The sequence below is a fragment of the Callithrix jacchus genome, chromosome 11 (assembly GCF_049354715.1).
Source record: "Callithrix jacchus isolate 240 chromosome 11, calJac240_pri, whole genome shotgun sequence".
NCBI classification, from domain to species: domain Eukaryota; kingdom Metazoa; phylum Chordata; class Mammalia; order Primates; family Cebidae; genus Callithrix; species Callithrix jacchus.
In genome coordinates, this window is record NC_133512.1 from 32,797,156 (window position 1) to 32,811,399 (window position 14,244).

At 41.4% G+C, this 14,244-nt stretch overlaps 2 pseudogenes; one reads left to right on the forward strand and one right to left on the reverse strand.

Moving 5' to 3' along the window:
• Positions 1 to 6,399: 6,399 nt before the first annotated feature.
• Positions 6,400 to 6,833, forward strand: LOC118143565 (tRNA-splicing endonuclease subunit Sen15 pseudogene; annotated as a pseudogene).
• A 937-nt stretch (positions 6,834 to 7,770) lies between these two features.
• Positions 7,771 to 7,997, reverse strand: LOC118144048 (small nucleolar RNA U3; annotated as a pseudogene).
• Positions 7,998 to 14,244: the final 6,247 nt, after the last annotated feature.

Genomic DNA, 14,244 nt, shown 5'->3' on the forward strand with positions numbered 1-14,244 from the left:
GTAAAAAAATCACAGACATTAAACTGCCCTTGCTGGAACGTTAATATAACCCCGAAAAGGGTTGTAGTAAGCCACCGCTAAGGTTCAGCTCTTCATCCCATGGTTCTTGCTACTCAGTGAGTTATCTTAAGCAGCTGAGTAACTGTATGCATCAGCCAACATTTTTGGTAAGTTTCCACGGCAATTTAACGAAGAAATTAAAACCACCATGGCCCATATAATTAGAGTTGAACATAGAGAGCTGTTTGGGTTGGCACTGCTAAAACTTCTGTTGTGGTGCTCTGAAAATGAGCAACAGATTAAAAGGTTGGGTTTTGGAGGACTTACATTTTAAATATGGAAAAAATAAACTTAAATATACAAAGAATATATATTTAAAAACCAGAGTGAACAAGACACTAATTCCCTTAAAGAGAAGTAACGTTAAGGGTAAACTTTGAAAAAAGTCAGATCTTACATTCGGTGCTGAAATTTTTTCAAATGGCTTTCAAAGCCTAGCTATTCCGTCAGAGTCGCAGTCACAGAAGTCTAGCTATTCCGTCAGAGTCGCAGTCACAGAAGTCTAGCTATTCCGTCAGAGTCGCCGTCACAGAAGTCTAGCTATTCCGTCAGAGTCGCAGTCACAGAAGTCTAGCTATTCCGTCAGAGTCGCAGTCACAGAAGTCTAGCTATTCCGTCAGAGTCGCAGTCACAGAAGTCTAGCTATTCCGTCAGAGTCGCAGTCACAGAAGTCTCGCTATTCCGTCAGAGTCGCAGTCACAGAAGTCTAGCTATTCCGTCAGAGTCACAGTCACAGAGGTCTAGCTATTCCGTCAGAGTCGCAGTCACAGAAGTCTAGCTATTCCGTCAGAGTCGCAGTCACAGAAGTCTAGCTATTCCGTCAGAGTCACAGTCACAGAGGTCTAGCTATTCCGTCAGAGTCGCAGTCACAGAGGTCTAGCTATTCCGTCAGAGTCGCCGTCACAGAAGTCTAGCTATTCCGTCAGAGTCGCAGTCACAGAAGTCTAGCTATTCCGTCAGAGTCGCAGTCACAGAAGTCTAGCTATTCCGTCAGAGTCGCAGTCACAGAGGTCTAGCTATTCCGTCAGAGTCGCCGTCACAGAAGTCTAGCTATTCCGTCAGAGTCGCAGTCACAGAGGTCTAGCTATTCCGTCAGAGTCGCCGTCACAGAAGTCTAGCTATTCCGTCAGAGTCGCAGTCACAGAAGTCTAGCTATTCCGTCAGAGTCGCAGAATAATAGGAGCTTATATATGGTACAAACAAGTTTCCTCTTCCTCTTGTGTTACCACCAAATGGGAAACAGAATGAAATTTGTGATTGACTTTTTTAAATATAGGAAATGCATTTTTCATTCTCCTTAAACCAAAAACCCCTGGATGGAAGAATTACATTGTGATCATAAACGCAGATAGAATCACAGCATTTTTTTCTTTAATTCTTTTCAGAAGGCTTTCTGCATTAGCTAAAGCTATTAACTAAAAATAAATCTAGAGGGAGGAAATATTTGCAAATTATATATGTGATAACAAACTTTTGTATAAGTAGGGTGTATTTTTTAGAAAATCCCTTACAACTCAATAAGAACACCAATAACCCAATTTTAAAATGAGCAAAGGATCTGAATAGAAAGCTCATAAAAAGATGTTCAGTATCATTGCCCATCAGGGAAATACAAAGTGAAACCACAGTAAGACACTGCCTTATATCCAGTGAATGGCAATAATCAATAATATAGGAAATGACATGTTGGCAAAGATGTGGAGAAAATAGAATCTGCATACTCTTCTTGTCAGAATGTAAATTGGTGCAGCCACTTTGGAGAACATTCTGGCAATGCCTCAAAAAGTTAAACATAGAGTTACTATCTAACCCAGCAATTCCCTTTTAGGTGTTTATCCCAGAAAAGCAAAAACATATGTCTGCACAAAAATAAGTGTTCACAATGTTCACAGTAGCCAAAAAGTATAAACAAGACCATCAAGTGATGAACAGATAAATAATATGTATATCCCTACAATGGAATATTACTTTGACTTTTTTTTTTAAATGTACTTTTTTATATACTACAGTATATTAAAATATACTGTAGTATATTTTTTAAAAACATACTACGACATGAATGGACCTTGGAAATGTACTAAGTGAAAGAAGCCAGTCACAAAAGACTACATATTGTATGATCCTATTTATATAAATATCTAGGATAAGAAAATCTACACAGACAAAAAGATTAGTGATTGCCTAGGATTGAGGATTTTTTTTTTTTTTTTTTGAGACAGAGTCTTGCTCTGTCACCCAGGCTAGAGTGCAGTGGCATGATTCAGCTCACTGCAACCTCCACCTCCTGGGTTCAAGTGATTCTTCCTGCCTCAACTTCCTGAGTAGCTGGGATTACAGGTGTGCACCATCATGCCCAGCCCTATACAGAAATTGTCTAACTTCTTTACCTACCTTTATTCTCATTCTCCATACTCAAAAGCTTCACCTCACTTACCAACTATAGAGTCCCCGGGACCCACTCACTGAGGAGCTGGCTTCCTCTCAATCCCCAGCCTAAGGGATTTAAGATAACCCCATTCCTGTCCTCATGGAAATACAGACCTCTTTCTGAAAGAAGAAAATGTCATTTGGATCTAAAATTAAGCATTTTACTTATTCAGAGACTGTGCTGTAAATCCACCATCTAAGTTTATAAAGAAGCCATATTTGTGATTAAGAAATCTCAGCAAAGACTAAGGTCAAGGTCTCAAGTAAGATTAAGTAAAACACTCTGCTCTATCTTATGTGGCAGATTTTCCCTGTTACGTATCCCTTTAAAGAGATTTGGATTCCCCTGTGGCAAATTATTTTACTACAGAACTTATCTTTACCCATTTGAAATGTAAACCTTTATGTTTATATGAACACCCATATCAAGATTTTTATCTACTGCTATAAATAGTAATAACTTAGAACTGCTTTTTAATACACATGTAAGCTGTTACTGAACTTACTGGTTTATTAAATTATTAGTAGTAGTAGTATTAGTATTAGTATTCATTTCCTACCTAGCCCTAAGCCTTTTGCTTTTAATGCTATAAAAGCCCCTACGCATCTCTGGTTTTTGAAATGACGGTTTTAAAACTGTTAAGTCTGCTGAAGCATTTTACTACAAGCTTGAATCAAAAGTGCTTCTGATGTTGCTGAAGCTCATCTAAGAGGTGGGGCTTCATCTTTTCTCCTATCCAGTGGCCTTCAGCCCCTCTTCTCTGCAGACTTTCCTGCCCATAGTCACACCTTAGACTCTCCTCTTGCTGCTAGATGTTGGAGAGAGCTGACCATGCTATAGAGAAGATACCAACCAACAACCTCTGGTCTTGGCCACCGTTTCCCAAACCCTGTGAAAGAAATACCTTGGGTTGGGCTGGAGCCTGGGGAGCACCTTTTCCACATGATCTAGTAAGCCTCACACTAAAGCAAAGTATGAGACCCAATCTGCATCTTGGATCTCTCCACACCCCAGGCAGCTACAAAGAAGAAAAAGACGCAGTGTGAGCCCACAGCACTAACCTCTTCAATGCATAGACAAGAAGGAGAGGAAGAAAAGATGGACAGTGATCTTACAGAATAAACCCTGGTCAGCTAACCACTTTGGTCACTTGGGTAGAAGAGAGAGAGGAGAGCAAGTTCTGTCCATGAACTGATATCTTTTCTCAAATTGACTGCACCGTAAGTAAATGTGATCTCATCAGTACCCTGGAATCTGTCCAAGCAGATTAGCATGTCTTCTACCTTGAGAAAAGGAAGAAGGGGAGGGCATAAGAGAGCCTTTCCTCTCCTAGAGGTCTGGAATTTTCCACTTCTGAAATCCAATGAAACCAATAAATTCAATAAATCCGGTAGATCGCAACTTCCTTCGACCCCCCCATTTTCACTTCAATGATGCTTTTCCAGCACTCTTGCCCCTTTGTCTCTCCACCTGATCTTCCCTAGAATCCCCAGCCTTTGTGAAGACAAACAGCTGAGCTGAGCTGTAGGCGACCACCTCGCACAGATCCGCAACTCAGAGACACCTTGCACCACTTCTTTTCAGATTAACACCTTCTTGCATTCCACACAGATGTTTCTCCAACCCTCTAACACTCTTATGAGCCTTCTTCCTTCCTTTCTATCCACCTCCCTTTCCCTTAGCAGGTGTGTGTGACTTACAGCAGAAATAGGCTTGTGAAGGAAAAGCTGATGAAGTTGATGAAATCCTCGTATCTGAACCAATTGTACTTTCTTCCCTCCAGTCACATAGAAAAAGCTCCTTCTCTTCAAAGCACTAAGTAGTATCCATGTTGTCTCTGAGTAGCACCTACTTATGTTTCTGTGATGTTGCTAAAAATAGAAACCCTTATCTTAGTGTATGTTTGATGTGCACTTCTTTTACTATGAAGGAGGTCAAGCATCTTTTACATGCTTTTGTGTACATTGACTCTTTTTTTTTTTTTTTTGGAGACAGAGTTTCGCTCTTGTTGTCCAGGCTGGAGTGCAATGACATGATCTCCGATCACACAACCTTCACCTCCCGAGTTCAAGCAGTTCTCCTGCCTCAGACTCCTGAGTAGCTGGAATTACAGGCAAACGCCACCATGTTTAGCTAATTTTGTATTTTTAGTAGAGACGGGGTTTCTCCATGTTGGTCAGGCTGGTCTCGAACTCCTGACCTCAGGTGATCTGCCTGCCTCAGTCTCCCAAAGTGCTGGGAGTACAGGCGTGAGCCACTGCACCAGCCACATTGAATCTTCTTTACCAATTCCTTCCATCCATCATTTTATCTCCTTCTTTTCCACATTCTTTTTCTTTCCTTTTTATTTTTCTTCTTTTTTTAGTTGGCCCTCTATGCTATTTACTATGTTTGAGCACTGCCTATTCTCATTGCTTTCTTTCCACTTTTGCCTTCATTTCCGTGATGGTTTTACCTTTTTCTTACATTTCTTTGTTGAGTTCTTCTAGCTTACATTTTATCATCTCTTATATCTATCTTTTCCTTGGGTTCTTGCATATCTGAAGTTCCTGTTTCATAAAAGCAGTTGTTTATTGATTATGTTTAATTCATACAATATATGCAGCATTTATCTGCTTCAAGGCAGTATTTTTTCTCATGAGTATTTCTTGTCCAATTTTTTTTCTGTTCCTTCTTCCCTCTCCCCGTGGTTCATAGTTATGTGGATTTTCACTATTTGATTCTTCATTACTGAAAGAGATTAATTTTTTCAGACCAATTATTTGCAGGTGCATGTTCGGAAGGGACCAGTGCCAGGCTCCAACCTGGCTAGAATTTCCTCATTCCCCAGGGTTTTGTGAGTGGTGATGATGGGCAACAGTGATTCATTCTCATAATAGCAACTTTCTCTTCTCCCCTGATGTCATAGAGATGGTCCATTTTCTCTACATGCAGCCTTTCTGTGTGGCTTCTCATTTGGCTCTGCTTCCTCCAATTTTTAAAAGCCAATAATGTTCAGAAGCACTCCTGCCCCTTACACGTGCACCCTGTTGCAGTGAGGGTTTGGGATTTTGCTCCTCAGGAAGTACCCCTTTACCTTTGATGGCTCTTTGAGACCCGCAATCTCTACATCCTCTCTCTCCATTCTTACCAATTCTTACCTTCTCTATTATTGCTTTGGGAATTTACAGTTCCTTGCTTTCATCAAACTGGAGTTTGCATTTTTGGTTTTTGCATTCATGTTTTGCCTTTGGATGATTTTTAGGACGATCTAGAGGAAATGCCAAATATGTGCTTTAGTATCTATGGCAAGTCTGTCTTTTTATGCTTTCTCTGAAACCTCTCTCTGTGTACATTTTCAAGCTCTTCTATTTTTTTCTCAAGTTTATGTAAGGAAATAAAAAGCCTCCCTGGTATCCCCTGTACTTAATGTCCTTATTTACCACTGTGTCTCTTCACATTCACTAAATATGTATTAAATGCCTGCTATAGATGGAGCATAGCATTTGGTATGCGGTTTTAACGTTGAGGAAGGTCAATGTTGCCTCTGCTCCCTCTGAGCTTATAATCTAGGAGAGAGAACTGAGAATTAAATCAGCAATACAAACACTTTAAATTCACTCTCCCTCCTTCCATTTACTTTCCAGCTCTCTTCAATCAAGCTTCTGCCCCTCAGCTCTGCTAATATTATTCAGGCAAAGACACCAGAGAAAATTCCATTAACAAATCCAATGGAAGATCTTCAGTCTTCAGCTCACCTTTCTCCTCCATGGGGCAGTTCACCATTCCTCTCACATTTAAGTGTACCCCAGATTTCTGTGACCTCTCATGCTCCTTTGCCCTTGCCAACTGCCTTTGATTTCTCTGTCTGCTGACAGCTCCTCCTGCTTCTCATTAGCAGCGGGTGTTCTCGGAGCTCTGCACTGGCCAGCATGAAGGAACCCACCGATTCTGAGCTGACCCCCAGCTGCCGCAGGCTGGGCCCCAGCAGTGTTCACAGCAGCTGTGCTCCCTCATGGGCCCCTCGAGAACGCCTGGATGGGCAGCCACCCAAAGTACTTAGAAATAATGGAATGAGGTATAGGAGATGCCACCCAAGTTTATATAGCATTTTTGGTTTACCTGGATCTCAGGGAGAGTAAAGGTGGCAGGAAGTAAATTGTGTGGGAATACCAGAACTGCAGCTCATCTGCCTTGTACGGAGCTAGAAGGGAAGGGGTTGCAAACTGTGCTGTCTACCCGCTTCATTGCTTCCCTCAGCCATAACCGCTCTAAGGATATCTTGAAGGCATCTTGGAACACAGATGTTCCAAGCGGCATTACTTTTAATAGCCCAAATTATAAACCACCTAAAAATTTAGGATAGGAGTCAGCAAACTTTTTCAATGAAGGACCAAAAAAAAAATATTTTAGGGTTTGCAGGCTATACTGTCTCAGTCATAATTTGTCAACACTGCTGTACGTAACACAAAGCAGCCGCAGACAATATGTAAACAATACAGGCATGGCTGTGTCCCAGTAAAACTATTTACAAATGTGGTGCCATAGTTTGCCATCCCCTGGTCCAGGAAATAGCCAATAAATGGATATACATGAATGGTCATTAAGTACTCTTTAAAAATTAGTCATGAATATTATATAAAACCTGAGAAAATGTCATATTAAATAAAAATTGCAAGAGACAAAAGTATATGAATGGCTGTGATCATGACTGAAATAACACATGCAGCGTAGATTAAAAAAGATGGCAAAGGAAATCAAATTACTAACCGTGGCTGTGGTAGGGTGGCAGGAGAGTAAACGAATAACTGTCTTTTCTGAATATTTGTTTTCATTTGTTTTTCTTTTATAATAAAAATTATTTATCTTAAAATTTTTTAGAGCTTTGTCCTTGGCCCTTTTCCCTTTTCATTCTGTGTCTCGTCCCTAAATATCTTCCTGCACCCCTACACTTTAGCTCTGCTCTCTGTGACAAACAACTCTCAAATCTCAGTCTTTAGCTCAGACTTCTCTTCTGAGCTCCAGATTCATATTTCAGCCACTTATTAGATCTTGATACTAGGGTTTCCCTCTTTTAATTCCAACTAGGCAGATACAAAACTTCAAAAGTAATAATATTTGAAGTAGTATCTCTGAATATCTCCAAAACAATTACTAAGCCAATATCCCCCGTCTGGTTTAGTGGCTTTTCTGTATTCCGCATCACCCAAAACTAAAGCTAAGCATTTACTCTAAATCCTTGTCATTTTCTGAATTTTTCAATGTATTTTATTTTGTCTTTTTTCTTCTTTTTTTTAACTGGAACCACTCCAACTGCATTCTCCCCATCTTCCACTCCCCAAGGAAGAGGAGAACGATCAGCAGCAGCAAGTAGCAGTAGCAGCAGAGCAACTCCATGAGCCAGCTTCACGCTCAGCATCATGCTGCACCTTCTCCTCGTGGGTTCTGGTGCTCTTCTGCAGCTCTGTACATGTTCAGAGAAACTTCCTTAGTAACAAACTGTAGACTTGATCCCTGAAGGTACAATATTTCAATGTATTTTAATTCTGCTCCCTGGCCTCCAAGCCCATCTTGACTGCCCTGGTCCAATCCTTGGTTGTCCCAGGCCTAGATGACTGCCATTGCCTCTCAGCTGGTCTTCCTGCCTCAGTCTCACTCCCTTCCAGGCAATATTTCCACCAATCTCAGCGTGATCTTCCTAAAATCCAAATTTAATCACGACAGACTCCTATTTAAACCCTTTAATTTCCCCCAACCCTTCTTCTGGATAATATGTAAACTCTTATCATAGTTTTTAAAGCCTTGCATGATCTGGCCTCGGCCTACCATCCCAGAGTTATGTCCTGCTGCAACCCTCTCTCCCCTACCCTATACCTAATGTGCTACTATGCCTCATTACTCTTTCTCAAGCCCACCATGACAGTCCAGCCCTGTACCGTCCAACCTGCTTTTTCCTGGAATACACTTCCTGAAATATTTCTTTTTCTCAAACACACTTCCTCTATGTTTTTACCTACCTTAATCATTCTACAAGAGTCACCTCAGTGGCTCCCTCCCCACTGAAACCTTGCCTGCCCCACAGCCCACCCTACAACCTTCTCTCCTCTGAGCTCCTGTTTGATGTCCCAGATGCATCTGTCCCATCATGTTTGAATTCAGTTTGTTCATCTGGCCTGTGTCTAGGCTGAGAGCTTCTTGAGGGCAAGGACAGGGCCTTACTCATCATTGCACACTTAATATGTTCCAAAGAGCCAAGGGCTTAAATGCTTGTGAATGAATGAAGGAGCAAGTGATTGAATGAACTGTGGTGAGATTATGATGTAGAGAACAACCCATAGTACTCAGTAGGGAGAGGCATTTTGTAATCTTGCTGGTGTTGAAAGATGAGAAATACAGTCTTTCTCCCTGGCTATTAAGTGTTTTACAACAGATCTTTTCTGAAGTGTTAAAAGTTAAATCAATTTCCAAGAAAACATGACTGGTGATGTAAAATATGTCATGAGGGGAGTATTTCCCCTCCTAATACTTTCCATGTACATGAAAGGGAAAAGTGCACCCAACACATATGTATAATGTTGTCATCTAGAAGGTCATGCTCTCATGTTTCTCCAGGCCCTTATGTGCAGGGTAGCAAATGAGTATGTTGGCCAGGGATCAATCCACACACAAAGTTGGCATGCTCTTCACCATGTAATGAGTCATCTCCCTGTCGGTACCTGGTCAGGCCCAGCTCTGAAACAGAGCAGACAAGAAGGGACCCGTTTGATGTCCTAGATGCATCTGCCCCATCACGTTTGAATTATACTAGACTGATCCGGCCAGGCCTGAGGAATAGCACTCCATTTAGGCTTGGTGTCACCCCTAAAGACCTGTGTACTATAAAAGACAGCTTTGGATTCTGGGAGTGCCCATAATGAAGCCAAAAGAGCTATCAGGCCACACACGGAAGGAATCTATGGGTGTTGAAAAATATTGATAAGATTGACATCATGTCCTATGTTGGAAGTCTCACAGAAGAGCAAAGGCAGAACCTAAGGCCGTGGGTAGAAGTCAAAATACAGTTCAAAGTGGACCCCAGGGAGCAGGCAAGGCAGTAGCAGTTTCCTTAAGACATAAAACCTATGCTACAAGACAATGGCAATATGGTATTGATCCTGGCATTTATACATGTATATAGATAAGGACTGTGTACTGGACATTGTTTTTGGAATTGGGTGCCCAGAGCCATTTCCTTGTATGGTAGGTAAAAGAATCTTTCTTGTGGAAAGCACATTCCTAGGGCTTGAGTGAAGCTAACCTCACCCAGCCTCGACCCCATGGCAGTGGGCACATGGCCCAGACCTGACCTCACATTCCTCCCCAGGATGCTGGATCTCTAAGGTGGTTGATTGTAAGTGCCAGGCCTCTGGCAGCCATGTTGCTTTCCCATCTGTAGGATGAACAGGAAGAAAGAAATACAAGTGTGAGATGCAGAGAGAATCAGAGACTGAAGAAGAGTGTTTGACCCCTGAAGCAAGAAGCAGGCCTGGAATTTCTTTTAAAGTCTGAATTGGGTATCTGTGGCTGGCAGCCAAAGGAATCCTCTAGAGACCAACACGTGTTGCTCTTGAGAGGAGGCAGGACTTGGTTGATGCTTAGGGCTGGGTCTGCAACTTGGGCAGAGTACCAGATCTTGAGAAATTTTCACAATTCTCTTCGTGACCACCACATTTTATGCTGAGATTTTTTTTTTCCAAAAGAGAAGATAAGTCTAGATTTTTGGTCACTGCCGTTATATTCTTTCCTACACCTTTGTGTTTCTCATCCTTTTCACACTCATGCTCCACCCTCTGAATGAGAGGAGGGGAAGGCATTGGCTGTATAGCAACTTTAAAACCACTTGAAGCCACCCATCCAAAGGATGCTCAAAGTCATCCTCTGGATATCCAGGGTCCTCTTGTTTAGTGGAGGGCAAGGGACTCCTAGACCACAATTACCTGTGATCTGGGAAGTCAGCCTAGGCCTGATCTCCCTTAGGGTTTCATTTTCCCCTGAAATTGAAGCTGAAGATAGAGCTCTACTTCGTCCTCCTCCCTGCAGGATCACATAATGACCCTGTATAATTAGACTGAAGACATTCCCTGCTGTTAGCTGGTCACAAAAACAAGCAGAAAGCACTAGAAAGAAAGAGTGGTTATTTAGAAGTAAATAGCAAGGGAAGATTGGAAATGTTTGATCTCATATATAGATATGGCCTTTGTGTTCTCCAAGTAATTACTTTTGGTTTACTTTTTCCTTAAAGTGCATTGAGATTGGAAGGTTAGTAAAAATGAACAATAAAATCAGGTACTAAACACAAACGAGGCTCTCATGGGATAGAGTCAAATAAGAGAGAGCAAGTCTTGGCTCTACCTTAGTTGCAAAACAGAGTTTTGTCAGCTGCTTCAGTATTTTTTAGACCTTCCCTGCTAACATCAATTAAATGAGAGAGGGGATCTCAAAGTTTGGGTCAAAATCTTGATTTTCAGATAAGAGATCACATCAACTTTCAGAGAAAATCTCAGATGTCCCTAACATTTCTTCACTATAAAACCTCCTATAAGGTCTCTATTCCAGAAAACTTTGAATCTCATTTCTGCAAGGTACAAACTAATAGCCCTTACAAAGACTGTCAGAGATTTCATTATAAAACACTATTAAACCTAGAAGGTGGTGGCCAAATTAGAGAGGATGTTTGATCCTCTCCCAATTTTCCACTGCTGCAAAGCAGAGACTGATAGTAAATCATTCTTTGCAGTCAGTTCTGTTTTTTAAGAACAAGAAACCATTTTAGAAGTTTTTCTCTTTTTTTTCCTTCTAGGGCTTCATAACATTGGCACCCAACTTGTGAAATAAAGGAAGAGAACAGAAACCACATCCGGAAGCAATCATCTCCCCAGCACTGCAATGGATTATATGTGTTAAAGATTCCGTGGACTAAATTAGCATGAGGGTATTTCATAAAAAGTTATGTAAATCTTAAGTGGAGGTAACGCTCTTCTCCTTAAACTTAGGGATGAGGAAACCAAAGGCCCCAAGACCTTGCTGCAAAACAGTAGCCTTGCTGCTTCTTGTGCCACCAAATTAAACAGACAATTGGAATGAAACCACCCCACCTCGTATACTCACATAAACTAAGTTTTATTGTTAACTGGCACACACCGAAAAGCATGAGACTAATGGAGCCAAACTTCCCACAATTGTTCAGTCAATTTGCTATCGTTCTATTTCTTAATTTTTGGGGGTGAAGAGGGAAGAGCACAGTTGCCTTTTCCTCAGCACTTACTCAGTCCATAGATAATAGAAAGTTATTTCTTTTAAACTTGCAAATGAGATTCATTATCTCAGAGGCCCAATCACCATTTCAAAGGGAATATTTTTATTTTTAAGAGATTCTGTTTTTAATTGGCTACTTAGAAAGTCTGTTTTAGAAAACGTACATACTTGCTGGAGTTAACTTGTTCTTTAAGGGTCAAAAAAAGATCTACAAAAGGGAGACAAAATGGACATTGAAATGCTGTTTTCAGGGATAATGATACTTAAAAACGTGGGGGAGCGGAAGAAATCCGTCCCCTTTAATGTCTAGGTTTGCACTTCGCCTGTTAGCACTTGCTAATCACATTGCGCTCAGACGAAATCAGACATTTGCAACAATTGCCTTTTAAGCACCACAGAACCACCTGCAGTAATTTGGTTGTTGTCAACCATTCTCCAAATAAAAATATCCCTTTAGCCCAAAGGCTCGAAGGTTATTAGGTTTTTTCCTTTTTGAGAAACTAACATACACATTCCCGTGCACTTTTATCACCTTAAGCTAAAAATATAACAGACTCAAAGACAGAGAAGGCGCTGGAAGAAATTAAGAAGAGTGCTTTCCAAAGTTTGGAAATTCCTTGAACAATAAGGCACATCTAATGTATATGCAATAACTCTGCAGTAAAGAGTAAGACAGAGAAACGAGAGCCTGCATAAAAGCCTTGGCAATTCTGTTTTAGTTAATAAGGTGAAATGGCAAAATGTTTTGTTCTGTACGGTGTCTGTTCAACCGTAATTCTACACTCCACATGACGTGAAAATCTAAGTTTGGGCTAAGTTGGCCTGTTTTTTTCTTTAATCCACACTGACACTGTGCCCAGAGATGGGACTCTAGCTCTTGAGGGACTGGAAGAATCTCAAGGAGTGAGTGATCAGCTCAATCCCGAATCCTTATGTACCAAGAGGATCACTTTGACCCTGAAGCCATTGCAAACGGTTGCTTTTTCTTATAAGTAGAGTCTGCCCTCACGTGGTGAAAGTGAGAGGCTGCTTTTACATCTGAGGACACCTTCCTCTGGCTTCTAGGGCGGCAATTTTTGTAGCGACTGGCGCCGTTTTACCACCATGCCATCTTTGAACTGCTCTGCATATTTCCCTCCCCTCTGTCCTACTTCCCCCTTTTCCTCTTCTTCTTCTTCCTTTCATCTTCTTTCTGTTTCTTGCCCTCTACTTCTTCCTTCCCCCTTGCTTTCCTGAGCCCTCCACTGTATTATTCAGTGGCCCAGATCCCCTGTCTTGGGGAGGATCTGGGCTCTGATTTAAGGAATTCAGAAAATGCACTCTCAATAAATAATTAGAGAAAGATCACTTTAAGGGATAATAGCATATCATCATAGATTCTGAACCAGTAATTGAGAGACCTGACTTTCACGATCGTGGCTCTGTCCCACAAATAGGATATGGATATGACATGTTTATACACAATGCAAGAAATCTAGGCATATGCACTTCATAGAGAACCAGGAGGCAGGGAGACAAAGTGGGTTCATCTGCCCTCTTTTTTAAAAAAGCGGAAAGGACACCTAATGCTGACCCCACAGCTCCCGCTCAGCTACTCCAAATACAAGGTAAGCAATCAAAAACCAATGCTCATATGGCAATATAGCCTCAAGAGAAAGCTCCTGTTTCCCTCATGGTCCTATTCCAGACAGGCCATCATCCCTAGGGCCATCCTGAGCAAACAGTCCACCCTGGGCATCATTTTCATCATGTCACATCCCTACCCAGAAATAATCTTCAAAGTCCAAATACCTGTGCATTATTCAGGATCTCTCTCTCTCTCTCTCTCTCTCTCTCTCTCTCTCACACACACACACACACACACACACACACACCCCCCATAGTCGCAACCTACTCAAGTTCTTTACTTCAGTCACATTTCTCTCCTGGGCATCCCCCAATGTCCATCATTTTTTTTAATCTCTGTATTTTTACATTTGCTGATTCCCAGCCCAGAAGAGTCTTACTCAAATCCCACAGTCTTTTGTGGACCTTATGTTAGTCTGGAAGTCCTTTTTTTTTCAACACTGAAACTGCATTAATACACAAAGCAAGACGTGTCACCCAGGGAGATGGAAGTTGAGGGTGCTTTCATACCCATATGAAAGCATCATATCAAGATATAATATATATATTTTAATACAACTGTAATTTACAGAGCTATTAATCTTCCAAGGCAGGAGGTGGGGTGAGAGTAGCGAGGGCAAAGTGTTCATAAACTACCAAGGAGAAATTCTAGTGGTTTATGCTATTGCCAGAATCCTGAGATGGAATTATGACCCTATAACTCAAAGTTAGCCAGCTCTTTCCATTCTCTAATGGATGCTTTGGAGACGTGTCTTCCTGCTCAATTTCCCTGTATACTCTGCAGCCTTCACTCCCTTCCAAACACACCAGGGAGCCTCATAACCACCTCATGTGACAAGTTGTTTGAGCTATGCCTT